Source organism: Equus asinus, chromosome 7 (assembly GCF_041296235.1).
Source record: "Equus asinus isolate D_3611 breed Donkey chromosome 7, EquAss-T2T_v2, whole genome shotgun sequence".
In the NCBI taxonomy this organism is placed as follows: domain Eukaryota; kingdom Metazoa; phylum Chordata; class Mammalia; order Perissodactyla; family Equidae; genus Equus; species Equus asinus.
This window is the reverse complement of record NC_091796.1, coordinates 16,177,797-16,199,390: the sequence shown is the minus strand read 5'-3', so window position 1 is coordinate 16,199,390 and position 21,594 is coordinate 16,177,797. Positions and strand designations below refer to the sequence as shown.

The 21,594-nt window shown below is 42.1% G+C and overlaps 1 protein-coding gene across 3 annotated transcripts in view; it reads left to right on the top strand.

The window, feature by feature from the left end:
* The first annotated feature begins 15,970 nt into the window (after window positions 1-15,970).
* Window positions 15,971-21,594, top strand: part of CDH20 (cadherin 20) — a 199,605-nt gene continuing 193,981 nt past the window's right edge. Inside the window, exon 1 of one of the 3 annotated variants that reach the window (XM_070512928.1) lies at window positions 15,971-16,376. The gene's annotated coding sequence lies outside the window, so the exon portion shown is untranslated. The remainder of the gene's footprint in view (window positions 16,377-21,594) is intronic. The other 2 variants (XM_070512929.1, XM_070512930.1) reach the window with 2 other exon arrangements.

Sequence of the window (21,594 nt, the reverse complement as noted above, 5' to 3'; positions counted from 1 at the left end):
TTCTTTTGGTCCCTTCTCCTTGCCTCTTCTTTCCCTGATAATCTTGCCTGCTCAACTCCAAAAATATTTTGCTGCATGATATTTGGGGAGATGAGATGTTGTTGTTACTTCCTGCCGAGACTTTTCCTGGATGAATGGGATCCCTCGGGAACATTATTACATTGGCTTTATGCAGAAACCTGCTGAATAAAACGTTGCATATGACATCAATACTTTCCCTAGTTTTTCTATTTTCTGAAGCTTTTTAAGGATGATTTGAATGTTCTCACTCTAAATCTCTCAATTTCTGTTTTATAAGTACAAACCTTCTTTGACATTCCTTTGTGAAACTTTGCTGGTCTGCCCTGTAAGAAAGTCAGCCTTTATCTCCCATTCCATCGGCTCCCTCGCCACATCCCTCTAGTCGCCTGTCTCTTCCTGCTTTCCAAAACATTTTTCTCCTGTAGACACTCCTTTCCGCCAGGCAGGTAACACAAGAAGCTTACCCTTCAGTTATCACATTTCACTCCCCCAACTGAGAATAATACAAAATCCAGTAAAAACTCACCACTTCTTATAGCCTATAGCAAAATGTGTCATTAAATTTGCCCAGATATCCCATAGGGCTCAACATAAAATTTTCAACAAACAAAATTAAATATGTGTTCTCTGATAATGTCTTGTGAAAGTCTGATATTTATTTTTTCTACATGTTTTATTACCATTTCTATTCAATTTTGCCTCTTTTATCATTCTAAACTACATGCCTAAACTTGTACTGTCCTTGCCCTCACTGAATGCATTTTCAATACTTTCCATTTTCTTACATTTTTATGATTTTCCCGTTTGTTTGGGGATCACACAGTCAGTTGTCCTAGTATAATGCTTACATTTCAAATTCTGACTTTTTTTCTTTTTACCAGTGGGACATTGTCTGCATATATTGATAGGGAATTTCGGCTACCTGACGTTTCTTTTCCATCTTTACAATCTACCTGCCTTAAATGAGATAACTGATTATCTCCCTGGTTTTTCCCCCCAAAAAATATAAAATCCACAATATGATAAGGGTTATGACATACTTCTTATTCCTGCAAATTTTTTTCCTCTCCAGGATTGAGAGTAAAGATTGATGCCTTTCACTTTTGTCTGGACTCTTCATACATTATAGTAACTTGGCTGCCTCGCACAACTTTGAATGATCTTCAAGAAAAACTGTGTTTGCTGGATCCAAAGGTTGTTCTCAGTCTAAACCTAATAAAATTCCCTCCTTTGGCACCTTCCCTTGTTTTTTCCCTAAGACCAACATCAGTCATCTGTCTTCCACCACATAAACAAGATCTGTAGAAGTGCTTAGAAACCTGTTTAACACTCTTAGATGTTGCCAAGCTTTCCAGTAGGCAGAATTCTTCCAAATATTCTGTAATCAGCATTGGAAATATCAATGAAATCAAGTTTTAATGCTTGCCTTCTCCTCCTTCTCTCTTCTGGTCATCTCACTCTGTCCCATGTGTCATGAAGAACTTTGAACATTTGTTCACCCAGGCTTCAAAAATGCAGAAACAGGGGTTGGCCCCATGGCATAATGGTTAAGTTCAGCACACCCTGCTTCAGTGGCCTGGGTTTGTAGGTTCGGATCTCAGGCATAGACCTACACCACTCAGCAGCCATGCTGTGGCAGCAACCCATAAACAAAATAGAGGAATATTGACACAGATGTTAGCTCAGTGCTAATCTTCATCAAGAAAAAAAAAAAGAGGAAGATTGGCAACAGATGTTAGCTCAGGGTGAATCTTCCTCAGGGGAAAAAAGGAATGCAGAAAGAAGCCATCTAAGTTAGAATTGTTCTAAGAACTTGATTACATTGCTAACTTAGAGCTGCGAGTAAATGATATTTCCAAAGATACTATCAGTAATGTTCTTTGTAGAACTTTCAATGGCAGGAAATTAACTGACTTCCTTTAAAACACACACACAAACTCATCTTTACATACTCAGACCCTCTCAGGCTCTCTCTTGGTAATTATTCCTGCCTCTAAGCCTGGGGAATCTGGGCTTGATCTTATGAAGTGAGCTGGGTTTAACCAGTGAAAACAGCGGGATGATCAGGAGACTCCCAAAGAGTAGATGCCTCTCAAGGAAGTTGAGTCAGGCCATCAAGGTGCAGCTGACCCTCCCCTCATGGAGAATCCACCTCTTTCCCACTCCGCAAGGTTGAAGCTTTCTTTGCCATTAACTGCTTTACTTCTGTGGTCTTTCTTCCATCATTTCTACACATCCTTTAATATCAGAGTGTAGCTCTTCCTGCTCTGGAAACAGTTTTTAAAAATACTTCATTATTCACATGATCTCTTTCAGCACCATTGAATCTATTCCAAACACCCATTTTTCTTCCTGCAAATCAGATGAATTTCCATTGCTTGACTTCTTTTCTTTCTCCATCAACTTCATCCTATATGTAAATGCATCCTTTATTTCTTCTTTGATTTCTGTTATTCATGCTCTAATTTCTTTATTTTTTCCTATGCAATGAAATTTCTTCTTTGAAAGCCTTGAGTCTTATTCCTTGTCTTGTAAGCATTCTCTCTTGCTTAATTAAGACATACTCCACTCTTCCATGACCGTTTTAAGTGAAGTTTCTGCTTATATTTTTTAACTTCAACATATTCTAAAGTGAATTTATTCCTCTATCACAGAGCTGAACTAAATTTTCCAGATTCTAGAAATTAATCTGATTACCTTAAAATTATAAGGAAAAAGCAATATTCATTCAGATGTTATAAAATGTTTTTTAAAAAATATTTATTTATGATTTTTGTCTAGTAGATTCTGTACTAAGTATTTGGCATATACAGATGCTGAAAAGACCTATTCTCCACACTTGCAGCTTCAACATTTGCTGTGGAGCTAGATGTGCAGAGAACCAATTGCATCCAGTGAAGCACAGGCCACCATGGAGGTAGGTCCAAGGGAGTCTCCATTGGTAGGAAGTGATCAAAGAGGTCACAACAGAAGAGGAAAGTGAAGTATTGAAGGAGGAGCCAAAGTTTGCAATCAGTGAGCCACAGAGCAAGTGAGAAAATGGACAGGAAAAGGCATTCCAAACAGAAAAAAAAAAAAATCACGTTCAAAGTCAAAGAAGAGTAGAGAGAATGATGTCAATAGGGAACTACAAGTGCTACTTGCCTTAACAAAGATAAAGCTAATTATGCAGCCAGCCTATTAGCAACAACAGGGCCATCTGTAGAAAACCCAGCAGTTCATGTAATCTCATTTATTCCTAACAACTTTGCAAATAAAGGAATTATTCCCATTTTATGAATGAAGAAACTGAGTCTCAAAGATTTTTTTTTTTAAGGTAGCCAATTTCAATCAACTAATAAATGGTGGCTTCAGGACTGAACCCAGCTGGGTCTGATTCCATAGCCCCCACTTCTGCTTCACCAGTATCTCCTCCAGATTTTGTTCTGTAGGTGTTGGGAAGCCAGCATATGGTTTTATATAGTAGAGGAACTTGATCAGATTTGCCTTTTGGAGATAACTGGCTTACGGAGAGATGAACTATGGGCAAGAGAGTCCTTTAAGAAGACTATTTTAATAATCCAGGTAAGAGATGATCAGGACCTTTATTGGGATAAATAGTTGTAAGAATAGAAAAGCGGATGTAGCTTCAAGGAATAATTAGGAATTAGAATGGATAAACCATAATGATTGGCTGGGTATTGAGGATGACTGAAAGGAAAGCATTTCAGGAGAGTCTCTTCAATTTCTGACTTGTGCAACTTGGTGAACAGCTGTGCCATTTTTAGAGATAAAGAAAAGCAGAGGGGGAGAAAGCATGAGCAATGAATTTGGTTTTTTTAGCTAGACTGACTATAAAACAGGCTAAGGAGTCCAGCAGGCAGTGACTCAGTTGCAGGTTCAAGACTGAGGTCAGAGCCAGAGATAAAAAAATTGGGAGTCTGTATATGTCTGAAGCCATGGGCCTTTAGGATACTGACTAGGGAGCATACAAAGTGTGAAAAAAAAGAAAGAAAACATACAACGACAGAGGAAAGGGGTGGGCAGAAAAAGAGAAGTTATTAAAGGAGTCTAAAAGGGTATCACCAATGCAGGAAGAGAAAAAGAGGAATGTGGAGTTGGAGACACAGAAAGAAAACCGATTACTAAGAAAAGGGGCATGATCATGGTGGTAGCCAAGATGTTCCCCAGTGATCCCACCTCCTGGTGTTCAAGCCCTTGTGCAATCCCCTCCCTTGAATGTGCACTCAATTTGGCAGCAAGCTTCTAACTAAAAGAATACAGCAAAAGTGAAGGAGGTTAGGTTATAAAAAGATTGCCGCTTCCTTTGGGGGCACTCTCTAGATCTTGTTCTTGAATCACTCACTCTAGTGGAAGCCAGCCACCGTGGCATCAGGCAGTCTTAGGGAAAGGGAAGCCAGCTGCCATGTCAGGCAGCCTGTGGAGAGGCCTATGTGGTGACGTAGCGAGGCCTGCCAGCAGCCCTCAGAGTGAGCTTGGAAGCAGATACCCCTCAGTCGAGTCTTGAGATGACTGTGGCCCCAGCCAATAGCTTAACTCTCACCCAGGAGAGACTCTGAACCAGAACCACCCAGCTAAGCCATTTCTGGCTCCCTGATGCACAGAAACTGAAATAATAAATATATGTTGTTTAAAGCCATTAAGTTTGGGATACTTTGTTGTGCTGCTATTGATAATTAATACAATCACCCTGCAAAAGCAGCCAAGAGTAAGATAGGACCAAAAGGACCCCTGCTCACTTTGCAGTCACAATTTATGTTTGTTGTTATACATACATCTGTCAACTTGGAGAGGTCTTATTCATCATTTGGTAACATATTCTAGCCTGTAAACAGGGGCACAGGTGTGCACTGAGAAGCACTACAGCGTGCTGTGGAATGAGGACACTGGGGTTCACACTCCTGTTTCCCTCTCATTCTCTGTGCAGCCGTGGGCTTGTCACTGTACCTCTCAGGCTCCGGTGGCCTGATTCTTATGAAGGATAGTAACAGTAGCACCTGTAGGGTCGGGGGAATGCATGAGTTAGTGTCTGTGACTCTCTTAAAGCAGCTCCTAGAGCACTGCAGGCACTCAGTAAACATTATTATTACTGTGGGTGTGGGTGTGGGTGTGGGTATGTGTAGAGAGAAAGAGGAGGGAGAGAGAGACACTTCAATCTATAGCCCCATATTGACTAAATCTTCACCTCCATCAGTCACTCTTTATTTTTAATTCTATCACTATTTTTCCCCTGAGATACAGTTCCTTATTCAATATGTTTACAAATCTGACCTTTTTCTTCCTTGGTTGAAGTTCATTGTCATATAACCTCCATCCCAGATGTCACCTCATACACCTTGAGAACAATCATCGACCTAATCCTAACCCCAAACCTAACCAACCCAGGCTTAACCATAAACTCAATCCTATTGACAAGTGTTATAAAGCCACACATCTAATTTCTTAATATGTAGGAATGCCCATATTGAACCCTGTCCGTATTCCACACCTTTGCCTGGTGCTGCCGGCTGCAGGCTGCCTCCAGGAGCCAGCTTCACCAGCTTCCTACCTTCCTGAGTTGCTTGCCTTACACATTGTGTAAAGGTATAGATGACTTTTCTTAGGTTCCCAAGACTTCCTCCCTCTTCTCCTACTTACTCTAGGGCTTATCCTATTTCTCTTCTCCTTTATTCTCACCTCCGGGATTAGGATCCCATGTTCTCCAGATAGTCATTTCCATTGTCTTGGGTCTTTCCAGTTCATGGCTGCAGAAGGTCCCTCCTTCCTTTTCTTCCACTGTGGATGGGGCAATCGAATCTCATCTCTTTTTCTCCGCAGGAGCTCTCTTAATGGCACTGCTGCTGATAGCTCCTGTGGTTCATCTCTATGGTATTTGCTGCCCTTCACTACTCTCTTCCCTCCTCATCAACCCTGTATTTTTTTTTCCATGTTTTCTGTGGCCCCTCATACTATCTCTCTTTCCACCTCTAGGTGGAGCGCTTGCATCGCTAAGGGCAGATGGCAAGCACTCTGTCCTTTCCTGTTTCATGTTGGACTGCCCACCCCCACCTCCCCGGACAGCTGCATGAGATACCCTTCTTCCTCACAAAGACTCTACACTATCCCTGGAAAGAGATTGTTGCTGTGCCCTTGTTCACACCTGAAAGACTTCTGCTAACAGCATATTCACTAGGATAATTTCTTAGTCTGCACCTATAATGTTTGTCTTAGGGCTCTGGTAAAATTAGTTAGCCTCTCTAAGCCTCACTGTCCTCATCTGTGAGGATAATCATAGTAGCCACCTTAAATTGTGGTGATGCAATTTAAAGGATATCGTGTGAGCAAATGCTAGATATAGTCTCTGGCCCATAGTAAACAAGTAATAAGTGTTAGTTATTATTGTTGGTGCCACCATCAACACCATCGGCTCTGTCATATACAAACTGTATTCCCTCTTTGTTCTTTAGGTGAAAGTTTCCTGGAATGTGGTTTAACTCCGTCTTCCCTGGGGTATAGCTCTATATTCCCCAAATACGTCTTTTTCTTTTCTAAAAACAGCACCATCCCAAAAGAAGCCTGATCTCACCATTTTATTTCTGGAAAGAATGGTGAGAATTTTTAGTCCTAAACATGCTAAGTAAAAATCACAACAAACTTCTTCCATGAGTCCTGCCCCTTTTACTTCTATACAATCTCCAAAATAAATCAATTTTCTCTATTGATCTAAAGCTCACATCAAACTTCTTACTGGGAAGAATTTGGTTTACTGAATAACATTTCCCTTGGGTCCATCCTAATTGAACGGATAGTCAGGGTGCCCTGCCGTATGATCTCTTGTTGGACAGCTTCTCCATTTATTCTATCCCTTCTTACCTAGAAACTATATGAAAGACAAAATAGACAAAGCAGCCATTAGGATTGCAATCATTTCCTTCCTTTCTCCTCCTTACTCTCTTATTCCTCACCCAGCTCTTCCACATTTGGCTATCTCTTCTCCTCTTCTAAGTTCCCATGGTAATGGACTGTAACGAGGCTAAAAAGTCACATCCAGAATCTTCTGTTTCAAAACAGGGTACTCATGCAGATTCCTGACCCCAAGGGGCTGGAAGAATTGGCCCCACCCTTAGCTCTAACTGCCTTCCTCCACTTCTTAGGCCACTTTTGCAATTGAAATAACATCTGCAACCTCTTGCTAGTAGCTCTCTCACAGCTGAATCTGTTTTGAGCTCCCAACCACACTGGCAGGTAATTTGATCAGATGGCAGATTTATAGATGAGAAAATGCAAGCAAAAGTAATGAAGAACTTGCCTAAGTTCCATTTGATGAGCAGAAACAGGGATAAACTCATGATCCCACCACTTTTCCTGTAAGAAAAAAGCGGGCCTTTCCAAATACTCAATGGGGTGGCTCAGTGCACACTGTCCTTGTGTGAAAAACAGTTCAGTTTCCATTCTTTTGTCCCTCTCCCCTCTGTGTACCCCACACTGACAAAGCTAGCTGCCCCTTGCAAGAGCAAGAATCAGACTAATTGGTTCGGTAGAGTTGATTTGGTTCATGAATCCACACAAAGAGGGGAAATACCCTATATGCAGACGGAGAGGAAAAATGGTGTGACTTTGGGCAAGTTCTTTTGACTCTGTATATCTCAGTTTTCTCAATAATAAAATGAGAGGGGTGGATTTGACTATCTCTAAGATCCCTTATATTTGAAAATTCTGTGATTTTATTACTTTCACAATGATACAGATGATATTGAAGAAAATGTTTCAATCTTCTTTCTTGACAAAGATTATATTAAAAAGCATAGAAACACATGGATATTTATAACTGTTTTATTAATAATAGTAGATAATCTTTAATGTGCCAGATGGTACGAAACAATTGCCATGGAGTATCTAACTTAATCCTCATAAGAACCCTATGAGGTAGGCAGTACTGTTTATACCCACTGCACAGAGGAGGAAATGCAGGCACGGTGAGATTAAATAACTTGCTCAAGGTCACTGGCAAGTAGCCAAGCCAAGATTTGAACTCAGACGGTGAGACTCCAAGGGCAGCCCTCTTAGCCACTATAGCACCTACCTTCACTTTCTCAATGCTTTTCAGTGAGAGGAAAAGATGTAATTAGTGGCTATTAACTTTCCAGCGTAATACAGCACTAATCCTCTAATTTAAATCATCTACACCTTTGCCTTTAATAGGTTATCAAAAAGAATATTTAGAGCTGTTTTTTGCAATTATTTGTTGCACAAGGATTTCAGAATAATGTCAAGAATAACAACTAGTTGTTACTTACAAAGGGACTTGCAAATTGAATTTCCTGCATCTGTAAATGTCTCCACATAAAATTAGTCATCCTATTTCATACTTTATTTTTAGGTTGCTTTAAGTTCTCTTAACATTTGGTGTCGTTGAATATCAAAAATCACAGCAACTTTTATCTATGTGAGGACTTACTTACCAAAGGCTCATGTTCAAAAACTAATTTGTAGTCCACGCTAATTTTAGAAATTAGTCTATTTTTAAATAACATGCACTTTGCCCAGGTTTAAAGGATTTGTTATGAATATTATGCATCTGTGTCATGCGAGTTTAACAGTGAAGATATGTTGAACATTTTTTATGCTATTTACTCTATTCTTTGATGACGCATCAAAACTGAATAATAGACCAAACCGCTATGTTGCAAAAACACAGAAATCCCCACTCAGTTACTGACAACTTACATTTTTATATGCAGATACAATATTTAACAATATTAGTACTATCATTTTTGAATTATTAAATCATCTCACATGCCACCTGTAATGCAAATAACAAAGATGAAAGAAAATGAAATGAAATGAAAGAAGAAATTATTTTAACACATTCTTCCAAATGATATGCCACTTGAAAGTGAGCTGTAAAAATGAAAATTTTTAAATGATTGTTTTGTCTCAGGAAAGCACAAATTGGGTGACTCAAACAAGACTACAAACATGCATTGTGATTTTTGTGCATTCATACTGCCTTTCACAACTTTTGAGGGTACTGTGTGAGGGACTGCAGAGGAAGCTTAATTTAAAACTATCGGCCTCCTCCTTGCACCCAGTATGACATAATCAAAGAACATACACTCTGCCTTCACACCACTAAAGCTGTCATGCATATTATATTCAGACCAAGATTTGGAATTTTATAACAAAACATATTTCTATAATTGAATCTAAGACATCACACAACCACAGTTCCTGTAGTTTGGAGCATCATGTACCCTAATACATAGTAATAAATCCAAAATAGGGAGCATGCTGATTATCCTTCTATATTAGTTTTCTATTGTTGCTGTAACAAATTACCACACATTTAGTGGCTTAAAACAGCACCAATTTATAATCTTACAGTTCTGGAGGTCAAAAGTCTGACATGTGTCTCTCTGAAAGGAAACCAAGGTGTCAGCAGAGCTGCGTTCCCCTCCGGAGGCTCTTGGGAAGGTTTCCATGCTGTTTCTAACTTCTAGAGGCTACTCCCATTCCTTTGCTCAAGCGCCCTTCTGCCATCATCAAAGCCAGCCATGGCCGGCGGAGTCCTCACATCACATCACTCTGCCTCTGCCTCTTCTGTTTCCTTTTCCACTTTTAAGGACCCTTGTGATTACATTGAGCCCACCAGGATAATCCAGGATAAACCCCTTAGTGGAAGGTCAGCTGATCAGCACCCTGAATTCCCCTTCGCCACATAACCTAACATAGTCACAGGTTCTGGGGATTAGGACGTGGACATCTTTGAGGGGCCATTATTCTGTCCACTACACCTTCTAAACGATTAAAAGGAAACTTTGGTAAAATGTCCTGAAGTTCATATGAGAAGTTTTTTTCAGATCTCAGAGAGGAGAGATGTTCCAGCCCTCAGGTTTTCCAGCTGTGCCCACCATCAGCTCTACCACATTTTTTCATCTTCTTGGACATTTCTATAATCGGTAGTCATCTTCTACCCCAGACATGCTTTTTTCCCCAATACCAATTAATAAGGGACATAGGAGAATTTTTGTAGTTTGCCTACCAAAATCCAAAACTAGCCAGGATCAGTATTTTGCAGTTCCTCATTTTCTCTGATGCCCCACATCAACTATTTTTTATTCCATTCAGCAAACAATTCTCTAGTGCCAACGAAAGGCCTGGCACTGTGCTAGGTGTTGAAACACAGAGAAGAAATGCAAACCATGGTCTTGATGAGTCACTGTGTGTCTACCGCATATGTACATGTGCATGTGTGTGTGTGCAAATGCAATTATATGCATGCATATGCATGTGTGCCTTGTGCATGTGGTGTGTGCCTCTGTGTGTGTGTGTACTTTTGTGTGTGTCTGTGTGTGAGAGAGAGAGAGAAAGAGAGAGGGTTGTTGAGACAGAAGCATCCAGGACACGTGGAAAAATTATGCCAACGTAATAGTGAAACACACGCTATGATTCTTTCCTATCCCTACTCGCCTTTCTGGTCCTGCTGCCACATTCCTGCTTCAGGCCATTATCACATCTTGCTTCAGCTACTGCAAGTCTCCCAGCTGGTCCCCATCCCTTCAGTCTCCCACCTCCGAAACATTCCACATTCAAATATAAACACAGCTGTAGTTGTGTCACTCCCTGGCTCAAAAGCAACACCTTCTTCATTGCCTACAGAATAACACATACATTTCTCCACACGGTATCCAAGGCCCTCTGGGCTCCACCTACCTTCCTAGTTTTATCTCCTTTTAATGTCATGTGTGCTTGGGCTGATTGCAATCACAGCAGTCCCTCAAAATCAGGCTGTGCTTTCCCAGCCCTCTACCTCTGAGCACGGACGATCTCTCTACCCTTTCCCTCATAGCCAAATAATATCCACTCATAGAATCCAGACCAGCCATCACTCCCACCATGAAATATTCTCCTATCCCTTCTCCACTGAAAGGAATCTCTGTCTACTCAGGGTCCTCACAGCACTTCATTCTTGATCCTTTAATAGAAACTACCCATTTCTGCCTTAGATCTTTTATTTGCTAAATATTAGGGCCCGTCTCCCAGATTATAAACTCCTTGAGAGTAGTCACTGGTTTTATTTCTCTTTGAAACATCTACAACAACTAGCAGGGCACCTTGCCTATAGCAAGGAGACTGTATGGAAGTTTGTCAGATTCAACTGAGTGGATGAGCAGTGTCAACTTTCAGAATATTGTCACAAGCACTGAATGTTTCTATGGAGAGTTCTCCTTGGAGGTGATGGTGGTGGGTGCATTTTTCTCTATTATATTCAAAAACACAATGAAACAGACAGGAATTGACAGACATCAACAGTGAGGAAACTGATTTCTTCTGAGGATGACTGGAAGTCACTGATTAATCCACAAATTCAAAAGAGAATGCATGTATGTTACACGAAAACAAAAGTAAGGTAACAGAGAATTCTAAATGGCCTTAGTAAAATCAGTCTAGAAACATTATCCGACTTGTACATCAATGCTACAAGAAAATAAAGAACCTGTAGATTAACAGGAGTTCCTGATTTTGTGAATGTTCGCGTGAGAATGTTTTTCACCAAAACAACTGTTCCATAATGAATATGGTAAGACCGGCTATGAAGCCATGAAAGTGTTTTTAGTGTGTCATTGTCATCAGTCTACTAAATAATTATCATTACAAGTCCAAAAATATCTTGAATGGATATGCTGAATAATATAGATCATGAAATTGCATTAGAAGGATATTAGCTGACTCAGGAGACTAATTATAACGAGGTATTGAGCTGCTTATCGCTCATCTCAATTGTAAAACCATACACCACACCGTACGGGCAGCGGCTGCCCATCAGGATCAGCGTCAGGTAATGAAAATAACCTTGAACCAGGGTCAGGAGCTCCAGCTCTCTTGTTAACTGTGACCTTGGGAGTTCTTAATAAAGATCATCCCATAGGAGGAAAGTAGATCCTTTCCTTAGAGAAATATGGTTGTACCAGTATCTGAAGCTGCTCATTCACAGAAAACTCTCAAACTGCAGAAAGATCGCACACACGCACACACGCACACTCACACTCTCACTCACCTTTCCCAGACTAATACCTTCTTGCTTAATGGGCCCATTTAGTACCACTATTAACCAGATGATTATAATTTGAGCAAGTGTTATCCATCCATGTCCTAAATAACTGTAGCTGACATAAAAATTATCAAACTGCTTTCTCACCCATATAATTTATCAGCCAGAGGTCAAGGCTAAAATTATTATTTTCATTTCTGAATCTACTTTTGAACAATAATAATAATAATAATAATATCATTACACGGTGTTTTTAAATTTCCAAAGCACCTGCCAACTCTTTCATTGAATCCTATTAGCCCAGTCAAGTCAATGGAACACATTTTCAAGAGTGTGCAGAATTAGTGTTGCTGCGCTTTCTGAGCACCTCCCACTAAGCTCAATTTGGGGATACAAAAATGATGAAGACAAGCTTCCTGACTTCAGGTTGCTTTTGGTTAGTGGTAGAGACAACACATTGTGTTCTAATTGTTTCTTTATGCATCTTGGAAGTCCTAGGGGAGCACAAAGGAGGGGATTGTATTTCTACTGGAAAAAGAAGAGTGTGTGTGTGTGTGGCAGGGGAGGGGGCTGGACAGAGGAAGATGTCAAAGACGGCTTCACTGAGAAGGTAACTTTGTCATTGGATTGAAGTCCCTGTTCTATTGGTTCCTAGGAGAAGTTCTGAGTGTTACTGAATCTCTGTGAGCTTGTGATTCTTCAACAATTAAATCTGGATAATAAAGCTGACTTCACAGGGTTACCAGGAAGATGGAATGAGATGGCATACTGGAGAGCAATTTGTAAATAGCAAAGCACCCAATAAATATGGTATTATCATTTCCACCTTGCAGAAGCACTAACTAGGTTCCCTCCAAAGGTGAATGGTTCAATCCAAGATTGCCCCACACTTCGTATCCAGTGCCAAAGTCTCACCTCGGACTCTCGTGGTCCTCCCCCGACACGCTTACTGAAACTCTGGAGCACGTGGAGAGCGCTCATCCTGATGGCATTTTTATGGGCCCTAAAATCATGTTAACATTTTCATATAAGCAAACATTCCAAAGTCCTGAAGACTTTTTGGGTGAAATGTTACCTAAAAATCCTAAGAAGATACTCACCGTGAAAGAAGGATCCAACAGAGCATTATAAGGGAGGAATCGTGACGGGGAAAATATTCAATATTTAACACAGGCATAAAACAATATGTACGTTTTACCAAAGGGTTTTTAACTACTCAGTTTCAGAGAATAAAATGCTGCAGATCCTCAACTGTTTTGAGTGATTTAACTGTGAACTTCAAAAGAAAATGTTTGAATAGAAATGTGCCTTGCATTTAGTAGATTCCCAACAACTGCTGAATTCAGAGATTTAACCTGCTCGTTTTTACCCCTAAAATTGTAGTAGACTAAAATTTCTCTTCTCATATGATATCTATAAATCTTGCTTTAAGCCAATCTATTATAGTCCATTTTTCAGTTCTTCAAAGATAAAATTTTATTTAAATCTGATTGTCTCATCCACATAAATAATATATATATATATATATATATATATATATATATATATATATATATATAACTGTTCCTCCCTTATTAATAATAGGTTTGGAAAATCTTAAGTAAAAAATTGTATCTTATTGTATACCATGTACCGGACAATGTGTTGGGAGGTGGAAATATTCAGGCATTCGTGGGAAATTCACAAATAATAGTATTTACTGAATGTAGCCAACCGTACTAGTCAGGGTTCTCTACAGAAACACAAGCAATAGGAGACAGATAGATAACAAGGAATTGGCTCATGCAGTTATAGAGGCTGGCAAGCCCAAAATCTGTACAGCTCATGTCCCAGTTCCAAGGCCATCAGGCAGGAGTATTCTCTCTTTCTCAGGGGAGGGTCAATCATTTTGTTCTATTCAGGCCTTCACTTGAGTGGATGAGGCCCACCCACACTGAGGAGAGCAATCTGCTTTTCTTACTCTACCAATTTAAATGTTAATCTCATCCAAAAACAACCTCACAAAAACACCCAGAATAACGTTTGACCAAATATTCAGGCACCCTGTGGCCCAATCAAGGGGACACATAAAATTAACCACACCTAGGGCTGGCCCCATGGTGTAGTGGTTAAGTTCAGCGTGCTCTGCTTTGGCAATCCAGGGTTCACAGGTTGGGATCCCAGGCACGGACCTACACCACTCGTCAGCCATGCTGTGGCGGCTGGCAACCAAGATTGGCTCAGGGCTAATCTTCCTCAAACAAAAGAAAAAGAAAGACTGGCAATGGATGTTAGCTCAGGGCTAATATTCCTCAGCAAAGAAAAAAAAAAATTAACCACATCATCCAAAAATAAAATTAACCACACCATCCAAAGAAAAACCTCTTTTATTCCTCTAAAGTTTGATAAAGAAGTAATCATCAAGGACAAGTCACTTCAACAAAACACCAAGAGACTGGTTCTCTTTTTAGATGAGGAGGCACTATGGGCTGCTAGTGACCTGAAGGTTCTGGCATATTGATTAGACTGCTTTGGGTCAAACTTTATCTCTACCACATATGAGCTAGGTGACCAGGACACACTATGTACCTGTCTGAACCTCACCCTCCTCATCTATTAAAATGCAGAAATAATAGTATGTATTGAATAGAGCAGTTGGAGAGATTAAATGACATAACTAACCTAATGCACGTCTGTCACATAAGTTCTCAATAAACACTAGCTGCTCTAATGTTCATAATTACTGTTCTGTGAGTTCCAATTCTAGGTCTTGCCGAAACCTATTAAAATATGCCACAATTGCTTTAACTAGGATATTTATTCCCATTGGCACACATGTGGGAATTATTGGTTACTTAAACGCATAGTTTTATCAGTTGTTTATACACATAGATCATTTGGCCACAAGTACAAGTAGCTCATTTAGTAACCAATCAATTCAATCAAAATAACTTTCTGTATTTAGAAAATCAGTGATGGGGGAGGAAACCCAAAAAGCACCCCACTTGGGGTTTATAAAGAGATGTGATGTGGAACTAGACAAAGATTTCCCCTCTTCCCACTGGCTACACCCAAGTTGTAATCAGTAACTGTGAAGAACTTGGCATTCCAGAGTAGGAGACAGGACAAGAGAGAGGTTGTCCCTCCTGTGGATCTTGCCTGTTTGACCTCAGAACAGAGAATCTTGGACCATAGTCGGGAATTGCCTTCTAGAATGGCTCTGTCATATTTACTGTGTGACTTGGGGGTCTCTCTTCATGCAGGGGTGGTCTCAGCTTCCCCCTTTGAAACTTCTGACCTTGGAGGTACCTCTGTCCCATCCCGACTTCACCCAGAGGCTTAAAACCCTATGGTTTTGCTATGAGGACAAAGGAAGGCAATCTGAGCATTTGGAGGAATTCTTAAGAGCAGATGACTGGGGCTTTCTTCTCCGCTGTCTCTCCCCAGCCCTCCTATTGAAAATGAGTCCTCTTCATCCTCAAGGTCAAAGTTAAACCCAGGTTGATACTCATCTCCTTTCTGATCCTGTTCGCCTTTTTTGTTCTCATCAACTGCCTCTTCCAGAATCCATAATCTGTGCAGAATAAGTCATTTCAACTTGAGGGGGAGTTTGGGGATAGATACGCCCCCCCTACGCCTACCTACCCGGTTTCTTGTCGCGCCCCCTCAACATTTTCTTACTCTCTCAGCCAATAAAAGAGTTTAAACATTTAAATGCGGTATCTAAACTGCATTTAAAGAATTAACCCATTTTGCCCCTCACCGAACTAAACCACAGGGTGCCAACCGGACGCTAATTGCTTTCATCTGCTGGGGCTCCAGACAGCTCCTCAGAAGGAAGGAGCGCACATTCCTGGCACCAATTGGCTAATTCAATTTACTTCAACGGCATTAGCCTCTGTCAGAATATTCATGAGCAGGGGAATGAGGACCCGTGGCACAGGCAGGCGGCAGGCACTCAGGCTAGAGAAGGCGCGAGGGAGGGGAAGAGGACCGCGCGCCGCGCTCGGGGGACGGTGACCGCGACGAGGTGGCTCTTCTCCCCGGCCGGCTGAGCACAGGGCGCCGCGGGAAGGCGGGACAGGCAGCGGCGGGGTTGGCGCGCCTGCCATTGCCGCCCAACTCCTGGCGACTGCGCGGACTTTGCGAAATATCCGAAGGCAGAAAAGCTGTGACACTTTTGACAGAGGGGGTAGGGGGGTGGGGGGCGGGGGCAGCACCGAGCGGGGGCGAAGGGACCCAGAGGGACATCGGCTGCCCGGTGTGGGAGGCAGCTATGTGAGCTGGACGCCCGCCCCGGAGGAGTCTGGACCAAACGTCCCCTGAGAGTCAGCGGCCCTGCCAGGTAAAGCGGAGAGCTCGGGTGGGGCCCCGCGTGTCTTGTTCCCGGGCTCCGGGAGGCGCCGGGCGCCGGGCGCCGGGAGCCCATCCTCAAGGCGCCTCCGGGCGCTGCGCGCCGTCCTGCTCCGCGCTGCGCTCTCCTCCCAACTAGCCGCGGCCACGGCGAGCCTGCGAGCCGGCCGGAGTTGGACTTCCTCGGACTTCGCGGGGAAGGGGACGTGAAGGGGCTGCCTGGGCTGGGGAGCTGCTCTCAGGGAGAAGGAAGCTGGGGCGCAGCGGGGCTGGCGGAGGACGCAGCGCGCTGGCAGCGGGGACTGCGCGCGCCGAGGGATGGGGACTGCGCGCGCCGAGGGATGGGGACCGGGGACCCAGGAGCGCGGCTCGCGGGGGCGCTCGGCCCAGTCTTCGCCCCTCGCTTGCCCCGCTGGCGGCGGCGCCTCATTCCGGCTGCCGAGGGGAGAGGGCCGGCTGCGTCCCCCGCGCGGGGATGCGCGCCGGGAAGCGGGACCAGAAACCAAGGCTCCGGGGAGGCGCGGGCGCCTGCGGGGCTGATCCCAGTCCGCGCCTCGCGCCGTGTCCCCACCCGAGTTCGGCTGTGGGAGGAGAATGTGGTGATGACTCGCGTCCCCGCCACCTGCCGGACATCGCCGGCTCCCCGGATTTCCTGTCTCCTGGCCCTGACACTCCCAGGGAAAGCTCTGAATTGCGCTCGGGTTGTTTGGGCTTTGCTTGTTGTAGTTGCCGTGCGGGGACAGCCGGGGTGAGGGGGCGGCGAGGGGGTCAGATGGGGTGAAAGTTGCAGAATTGTAGAGGAAACCCTACCGCGGAGTCCCAACCTGCCCTTAGCAACAGGAGAAACTGTGGGCTGGACTTAGGCTGAAGCAGAAGCCTCTGCCTGGCGATCCACCTCGGGGGCGGGGGTGGGGGCTGGAATCTGGAGGGCAGCCCCGAGGCAGCGCCAGAGCCTTTTCTCTCCTTAGACCAGGCAGAGAGTAGGAGGGCTGACAGCAGAGCACTGAGGGGTTGGTCGCCTGGTAGATTCGGAGTTTCCTGTGTCATTACTATTGCCATTATTGTTACTGTTATTAATGCTGTTGATGTTATTGGCACGAACACCAGGAAGGATTTTGTCTTGATTGTTATAGGTCGCCTGGAAACTGAATCTGCCACTCTGCAAATAAAATGTCCCCTGACCCCCTCTAGACTCTGATGTGTATCTCTACCAAAGGAAATTACCCCCCAGAGCTGTGGCAGTGTCAGGGACCCAGCTAAGGAATTTGGATCTACCTAAGGACAACAAAAACCACAAGAAGTCCTGTCTAACGTGCTTGCACCCACGCTATGGATGAATATTAAATTTCTATCAGCTCGCCTTCCTCAGCCTCCTCTGGCTCAGAACTGTGCAGGCATTGCCAATCTTGAACCCCATACTTGACCTAGCTTTTTCCTCTCATGTATTTATACAATCTGGACATTTATTTTTCTCTTAGTGTGACCCTTGCTGTCCTACTGGGCATGTTACCTGCCGTGGGCAGGCTTCAGTTCCCAACACTGGAGGCAGCCACAAGGGCACCTGCCGTTGCCTCCTCTTGGCTCGCGCCCCTGGTCAAAGCTGTTCCAGGGCTCAGGCTTGCCCAACTGATGACACAGAAAACAAGACAAGAGTGTGGGAGAACAGCATGTCAGAGTTGAGCCGACTACAGGGTGTAAGGTCAAGCCCCCTGGCTGGCCACATCCCCTCCTGCCAGAGAAAATAGAGGCAAATGAAGAGCAAGTGGGAAGTAGTATAAATTGGAAGCAAGCTCTCAGAGTCTACTTCAGCTGTTACCACTGACTTTGGTGTGACCTTTCCTTTCCGGTGCTTCTGATTTTCCCTATTTGCCAATGCACAAGCAGCATGCCTTTCTAATAAGACATTTGTCTTGAGATGATCTGATTTTGTATCTAAAATTGCTTTGAACATCCTGGGAAAGGACAGTCTACAAAATACGCGATTTTAATGTTTTGTGAAAAGTTTGCTACACTACAGGTTAAGGAGATCCATTTTTAGCATGTGTGCCATGTGGCAGTGTAAGATTAAAATGGAGAAGAAAAGTATGAACATAAAAATGACTTAGCATTCTTGACATGCTCGTGCATACTTGTAGAAAAATTATCTTTCATTTGGGGAGAGTTGCCCGGGAATTTAATCAGTGTTTATACTACTGAAACGCCCCCTTCTACCTTTCTCCCCTGTAAAATTTTATGAGCCAGTTCTCACAGGAAAGGCAATAAGAATGTAGTAAGTGGTGGGGGCTGAGAGGCGAGAGAGAAGGGCTGTTAGGGGAACTGTCACATAGGGTTTGGAGACTGGAGTGGGAAGATGCCATCATCCTTGCAGAGCAGGGAAATGTTCTTCTGGAAAAATGGTTAAGCAGTGTAGGGCAACAGACCCAGCATTGGCTGTCTTCTGCTCTCAGATTCAGGAAAGGGACTCAATCAGATGGTCCAAAAAGGGCTAACAAAGGTGTTTTTCCCTCCTCCCTTTGGTGAACCCTCTTATCTCTGGGTTGGTGTTAACTTCTTTACCCAGATCTATAGAGTGCAATAATTTCCCCTTGCCATTTCAAAGAGATTCAGATGGACTCTCTCAGCCCTTTATCTATTTGTAAATATTCCCCAAGTTCTGAGGCTTCTCAAAGATGTGCAGCTGTTGGCGAATTTAAGTAAATAGTTGGAAGTAATCAAGAGAGCCACTGAAAAGTGGATATGTTTTCCCCTGGTGGAGAAGGTATTGAATGCCTTTTGAGCTAGAAAATTAGCAGTTTAGAAAAGCAGGAGGGATTTCCTTGACTTCCCTCTACCCATAAACCAGTAGTTGTATTTTTCTTTCCCTCATAGTAGTGAGCACTGTTTGGTTAAGCATTTTTTACAGTTTTGGACTTAAAATGGGGTTTTGCCTGGTGGTGTTCTATGGAGAGGGGAAAAATGTAAAGAGATACGGAAGGAAGAGCTGCAGTGGCTAGAACATAAATCAGCCAGAATATATGGGGGGGTGATGAGAATAGGTCTTTTCACCCTAAAAAAAAATGTCCACTTTGGAAGAAAAAGAAGTCTGATTATTGGCACCCAGGGCTGAAACCAAGGCAGCTGATGCCGAGAAGTGCCAAAGGGCAGTTCTTCTTAGTTTAGAAACAGCAAGACAGTCTCTGCCAAAGATTGCTGTAAACACGGAATAAAGATTTCATTGTGGGCTGGTGTGACTAGAATAATTAGACAGTTAATTGTTCATTCTGATCTGGTGGTGGTGCAATCAGTAGTGCAGAGCAGCAAAAATAAGAGCAAGGGGGAAATAGAAAAGTAATACATCACTTTATCTTGTTTCATTGTGATGGTACTTTGGAAAATCCTGGTTAGTTTTCAAAAAAGAAAGTGCATATTCATATCCTCAGAACACTGGGACCAGTGGAGATCTGAGATCTATTGTAGACAAAATTGCTAATCTTCTAAAAACAGCATGGGAAACCACAGTAGGAATGAATGGATTAGGTAATTTCAGTATTAATAGGTTTTAGTTAGGTGCAAACCTTAGTGTCAGCTCAATCAAAATATATGCAAATAGCACCAGATTTTTGTGCTTCTCCAACACTTTTTTCACAGGCATATAAGGTCTGAGAGGTAAATATTCCATTTTTGACATTTAATTATTTTCTCTTGTGAAACAAATTGCCTAGTGATTAATCTTTCACATTTAATTGAAGAAATAGCCTCCTCTGTATTTTCATACTAATATGGAGACAAAATAAAACGTATTTTAAGTGATAAAGGTGACTTTAAGCAGCTGAGCATCTACAGTTATTATAGACCATAGACTGTGACTTATTGTTATTTACTAAAAGATGACACTGTCATAAATTCCTTCTGAAATGACTTCTGCAAATGAAGAAATGAATGAGGGACTATAGAGAGCATGAAGGACTTGGTGTCTGGGGTGGGGGAAAGGAAGAACGGTGTGTGTATTCATCAGCTTCAAACCCTCCCTGAATCCTGCTATTGACATGGAATATAGAGCAAAATTCTCATTATTTGAATTAAGATAGGAACATCTTTAAGTGTCAATGTTAAGTATAATAATTCTGGGAATAAAAGCACTATGTTATAAAGAAAGCATAATAAATTACATAAGGTCATAAAGTCTCATAAAGAGAAATACTTAGTTTCTCCAAGATACTCATTTTGTCTCAATTTGTTTAAGAAGTACAAGACTATCTTTGAATAAACTAACCTTTAGTTTCTTTTATCCATCATGAATCAAAAGGGATCGCCAAGGCAGAATACTCACTGAACTGCTAAAAAGCATAAGTCATACAAAATTACGGAACTATCTAGCTTTCCGAAGGCAAAAGTCTACTTTACAAAATGCACCGTCTACAGCAATTAAAAATAGAAAATCATATTGCCACAGTAAATTATGGCAACAACCCATTTTAAAGAGAAATTTAGCCTTTTCTCATTTAATTGCTATTCATGGTTTGCTAAATAGTTTTTCAGAATAATCTGCCAATCTCTTGCTAACCAGGACTGTCTAGTTAAGAACGTTCCTAATTACATATGGATTAACTTAATTTTAGAACCCCAAGAATATTCAACTCAAAGCATTACTCAAGTGCAACGCAAAACAGAAATGGTCCAATTCCCCTCAAGATAAATGTGATTTTTTTTTTTTTAAGTTTAAGGAATCATAAAAGAGAGAACATTTGGTATGGGACTACATCAGTGAATAACTACAATGAAAGAATAATGGAAGCTATAAACTGTTAGGTCTTTTAAAAATATGCAAAGTAAAGTCATAACAAACAATACCACTCATTTCTTCTTCCAAAGCAGTGAGGGCTGCTCACGGAAAATACCGTGCAAAGTACAGATGTCAAAGACGTGCACAGCATTGCCTGGAATGGGGGTATTTTTGCTATTATAGGAATGTTTGACAATCTAATCAAAAGTTTAGAGCTTTTTCTGACTAATGCTATGACCATGTTAACAGTAAAGAGGTATCGTGTATGGAGCAGATATTTCTTTATACTTCTATAGCACCTAGGTAGAATCTTATAGATAGTAGATTCTCAATAAATATGTGTTGATTTCATTTTTTATAAGGAAAATAAAATTGAATTAATAAATTTCCAAGTTAGATGGATTTATAATACCTTAAGTCAAATACCTGAACCGTCTCTGTTACTTCA